A 5,728-nucleotide genomic window follows, 5' to 3' on the forward strand; every position below is an offset into this window, starting at 1 on the left:
CTTAGCTGTCTTTAGTCTATCCCTAGGCAGAGCTGCTTTATCCTTACTGTAAACATTTATCTGGTTCCTGTTAATCCTTTTGAAGTCATTCCTTTGTTTTTTATCAGGTAACTTCTAGTATTTTGCCTGTTGTAACTTCCAACACCCTTTATTATCTGTATTCTTTGGCTCCTGGCCAGCCAGTCTCTGGGGGCTGCAGGGCGGTGCCCTTGGGCATGCAGCTTTCCCTGAATGTGGTGATGCAGGAAGCTGCCAAAAAGCAGGCGGCTTTGTATTGAACTCAGGGTAGGGCCTTGCCCGCCATTGGCCCATGAGCCTCCGCCTGTCTCCACTGGGATAGCCATATTTTTCCCACTAAGGCTCTGGGGTGCTCCACCGCAGGGCCGGGGCCGGGGCCAGGGCCGGGGCCGGGGCCGGGTTGGCCGGGTTGGCCGGGTTGGCCGGGTTGGCCGGGTTGGCCGGGTTGGCCGGGTTGGCCGGGTTGGCCGGGTTGGCCGGGTTGGCCGGGTTGGCCGGGTTGGCCGGGTTGGCCGGGTTGGCCGGGTTGGCCGGGTTGGCCGGGTTGGGTTGGCCGGGTTGGGTTGGCCGGGTTGGGTTGGCCGGGTTGGCCGGGTTGGCCGGGTTAGCCGGGTTGGCCGGGTTAGCCGGGTTAGCCGGGTTAGCCGGGTTAGCCGGGTTAGCCGGGTTAGCCGGGTTAGCCGGGGCCGGGGCTGGGGCCGGGGCCGGGGCCGGGGCCGGGGCCGGGGCCGGGGCCGGGTTAGCCGGGTTAGCCGGGTTAGCCGGGTTAGCCGGGTTAGCCGGGTTAGCCGGGTTAGCCGGGGGCCAAGGGCCAAGCCCCATGGTGGACAGGTCCCCAGGCCTGCTTAGCGCGCAAACACCTTTCCTTGAGAGAGGTGGTGGCAGCAGTGGCAGAAGAGGCTGTGGGGGGGTGGGGGGGTGGGGGGGGGCCGGCTCCGCCACCAGTGCCAGGACCTCAGAGCTACAGCTTGACATTGCAGCGGTGTGGGTGCATCAGGCGTGTACTGCCTCCACTTCAGAGATGTGGGGCTCAGCAGCGGGTTAAAATCCAGAGTCCTTTTCAGAGTGGCTCTGCATAGGAGTAGGCAAAGTTGGGCCTGAGATCAAGGAGCTGTGACAAGGCAGGTGGGCTGGGCTGAGGATATTACTCACCTCAAAGCACAGTTTCAAAAACCTATTAAATCTACTGTGGTGCTAATAAAGAATTGTAAGATATACCCGTGTATTTTGAAAACCTATAACAAAAATTGTGTCTTAGGAACCTGACAAAATGTCTGTTCCTTGTTCCAAACAGCATTTAATTTGTTTATTACAGAATATTAATTCTTAATTAATAATTGATCTATTGCATACCATAATTTTAAATAAAATTGACAATCAATATCCTAAAGATAAGTTAAAAATTGTTTTTAAGCATGCTTCTGTATCTTTTATAAATGCATACATGCATGCATCCCAATTATTGTGTTTAAAAACAACCCCTCTATGGGAAATAAATACATGTGAATTAGATCACACGCTTATGCTTTTGAGCTTCCCCCTACTTCAGCACAGATAATTTGGTTATGTGCTGTGGATGGTGTTTTAAAATGCTGAACAATCAAACCTTAATTTGTATATTAATGGTCAATATTATATCTCAGAGCTCACAATTGCTTAAGATTGTTCGTCCCTCAGATGCTATTAATTCTCAAATTTGTGATTGCTTATGCATATACAATTCATAAGAAAAAATGCTGTCCTTTTAAGAAGGCTGTTTTTAGACATCTAATAAATTGTTCTGGTTGCCTGGACATCTTAAAGCAATGCCATGCTGGATTTATATCTCAGGCAATCTATAGGTCTTACATATAAGATAGATTGGATATATAATCTCGTTCTTTATATATTCAAAACAGTTATGGTTTAAGAAAATATTTTAATATTCTTGGAAATGGTGCATGTCAATTTCTTTGCTATTAGTGTCCTCAGTTACTACTTGTTTCTACATAATAGTGTTAATTCTTGAGGACTTATACTTAATAAATTGCTGCAAATAAATGCTCCTATTTCTGATTAATAAATAAATAAATTATGCACATGTGACTATTAATAACTTTTCAAGCTTTTTAGCTACAACCGCTCTTCAAGAGAAACAATTGAACGTGCTATTAGTCTCTGCCCAAGTTACTTGAATACTGACTATAACAGTCAAGTATTTGAGAGGTTTTGTCAACAAATTATTATAAGGTATTGTGGAACTTTAAAATTTTAGCTTCTTAAAAGACAAAAAAGGGGGAAATTATATCCCCATGCATATTATTTAGTGCATTCCTGTGCACTTTACTTAAATCATACTTTTATTTTAGAATTTTGAAATTTGGATGTCAAAGAATTTAATAAATGCCTTATAGTATCTTAAAAGGATCTACTTATTGGCATATAGTTTGATCCTGAACAGCTGCTACCTTACTAGGGAAGGGAAAAACATAGGTTCGTTCTCTCCACAGAACGCTGCAGAAGCATGATGGCTAATTCGTGTGACAAGCTGGCAGGTAAGTTGGCTCAGAGTCCTGACTGAAGTGACAAGGAAGCTAAATTGGGTACATGTTTTCGACCCATCCCTGCTTACCATTTTTCCAGTTTGGACTAGTGAAGCTGCCTTGCTTCAAGCTTTTTAACTTTATGGCAAAAAGAACATCAGAGACTGTATATTCTGACTTAGAAATATTAGTCATATAATATAGTCATAATGATTTTTCTCTTTTCTTCAATGTGACCAGTTATTCTAACTCAATCTTAAACTGGTCTAGTAATAATTCCAATATTAGAGGTTCCTATTGTAGATAGCTAAAATTCTTAATTACTTAGCCAAGTTAATTTGGAGCTCAGCCACACCTTCCAGAGAATCTCTGGCCTTTCTGCTAATTCTCAAAGCCCCCACACCTGGAGCTCAAAGCCTGAGCTTGATCATTGCTAATTTGCAACTGAATGGAATACCTGGACTTCTTCAAAGCAGCTTTTATACTGTTGCCTTTCACTGTCTCACCTTTGTTTTTCAAGCAGGCCAGCTAAGCTCTTCAGCCTGACTACGGCAGATGTAAAACCTCGCCTCCAACAAGGCAGGTGTCAGTTATTAATTTTCATCAAGAAGAATTCTAAGTACATATTGTGGCTTTGGTCTGATTTGGGAATAAGGTGTGCTATGAGGGTCGGTTAGTCAATGACTGGGGAACCAAATCCAGAATCAGGGGTTCATGCCAAAAGACTGTGGCTGTTGATAATACACAACAGAGCCATGTTTGTGTGAAATATTACACAAACTAGCTGCACGTAGCCTCCTATGACAGAATCGAGAAGATCTGAGATCCTAAGGCAGGCATGGCCACCAGCCACCATAATTCCCAGGCAGGACTTTAGAGCATAAATAAATTTTATGCCTCAGTCCAGTTTTGTTTAATATTATTTAAAGGGGGGAAATGTTACCTCCTTCCAGCCTAGCAAGGCTCGCTGAGGCAAAGCCACCTGCTATGCTGCTTCTCATCCCTCTCCTTTGATGTACCACTACCTGCTACCTGCCTGAGGCTGAACAGGTACTTGGTTAGCTTCAAACTGTGATTTTCATGGGTTCCTACTAAAAGGCTGACCTGACAACTTCAAAGGAACTTTGTGTGACTGGGAATGGGCCTCCCCTCTTCTTTATAAAGCGTGTTCACTGACATTAAGGTTGAGTCTTGATCAGAATACAGTCTTGAATCCATTTCTGTCTCCACCTACCTAGATTCCCTCTTTTCTTTCAGTTCCAAGATGCATCCCAGGCTCGAACTCAGACAGGAGAGCCGCAGGCCAGCCCCATCAATTAGTAATGTTTCTATTATGAATGTGTGCCATTGCATATAGGGCATAACTGTTCAGAATTGTGAAGTGTGTGTATTTGTGTGTGTGTGTTTCTTTTCTTTTGGTTTTAATGGTATTAAATTACTTATTTCTTGTGTTTCCTTGAGTGTGTTTAGCTCCATTGAGTTGGAGTTTTCCTACTTGTATTCTCTTTTGGGATGGATTAGAGTGAAGATATTGTTTAAATTTGGTTTGCTCATGGAGTATCTTGTTTTCTTCATCTATAGTCATTGAAACTTTTTCTCAGTAATTTGAGTCTGGGCTGACATATGTGTCTCTGAAAGACATCTGCCTAGCAGTTCTAGCTTTTATAGTCTTTGTTGATAAGTTGAATGAAATTCTGTTAGGTCTGCTTTTTTATGTTTCTTGGCCTTTCCCCTTGGAGTTTTTATTTTTCATTGTATACATTTAGTGTTTTGATTATTTGTTGGCAGAAGGATTTTCATTTCTGTTCCACTCTATTTGGTGTTATGAAAACTTCCTGTATATTTACAGGCATTTCTTTGTATAGGTTAGGTAATTTTTTTCTATGATTTTAATGAAGATGTTTTATTGCTCTTTGAGCTAGGAATCTTCTCTTACTTCTCCTTTTTCTATGTCTTTATGTTTTGCTCTTTACATAGTGCACCATATTTTCTAGACATTTTGTCATAGAAACTTTTCAGCTTTAATACTTTCTTGGTTCAATGGATCGATTTCTTATGCACCTTCTTTTTACACCTGGGACTCTCTCTTCCAACTCTTGTATTCTCTTCATCATTTTTGTGTCTGTGGTTCCTCTTCCCTTTAAATTTTCTATCTCCAGGCATTTTGTTTTTGTTTTTGAACGTGTTTTATTGTATTTCTTGAAGGGACTTATTAATTTCTTCTTTAAACGCCTATTATTTTTGGAAGATTGCAATTAGCATGATCTTCTTTGGTTCAGTTTTGTTAAGACATTCAGGAACTGCTATAGCTAAATAGCTGGGATTTGGTGGTGCCATATTGCCTTGGCTCTTGCTGATATTTTTCTGCTGTTCTTTAGCCATTTAGATGATACGAATTCCCCAAGAATGGAAGGATAGCTGAAGATCAGAAAATGGAAGTCATAGTTCCCAGAAAAAAATTTCAAGATAGAAGGGCAAGCCTAGAGCTGGACAATGGGGGTCAGGAGATTGAGTTTGTGTAACTCACCTCTGATCCTGTGCAAACCAGACTGGGAAGTGTTGGTAGGAACCAGTCTTCAAGCTGGTTGTTCTTGGGGGTCCCACAGGCCTGCTTAGGGAAGCAGAGTACTCCTGAAGTTCCATAAAGCTCCTCAGTATGAAAAGGCAAGCCCAGAGCCAGGCAACGGTGAGTATGCACAACTTACCTCTGTTGCCTCCCAAGTGATGTGATTTAGAGATATGTTTTAAACATTTTTTGAAGATATACTGCAGAAGTTATATGCTCCTTTCAGTATTTCCTAGTTGTCTTTCAATCTCTGTGTAGGATTTAGGTTTTGTACCACCTATATTGACATATCTATTGCTCTTGTCCTATTTTACTTTATGTTCAGACAGTCATGATGCTAAGACTTTACGGATATAGATTCTGACATTAGTAGAAGACACATCTCTAAACTGCTGTCCCTCTGTATCTTATGATATTTCTACAAATGTTCACCAGAATAGTGTTTAGGAAATCAGATACAGATAATTAAATTTCCAATGAACAATTATCAGACATATAAGAACAAAAACTAAATTTATTAAGTAGTGTGCACATAATTAAGTTACATATTTTTTAAAATGCATTTGTAGTGCAATATTAGGGTCAGGTATAATGGCAAATATAGAAAACAATATGCTACATC

Source organism: Mus caroli, unplaced genomic scaffold (assembly GCF_978045245.1).
Source record: "Mus caroli unplaced genomic scaffold, Mus_caroli_1 scaffold_34, whole genome shotgun sequence".
Classification (NCBI taxonomy): Eukaryota; Metazoa; Chordata; class Mammalia; order Rodentia; family Muridae; genus Mus; species Mus caroli.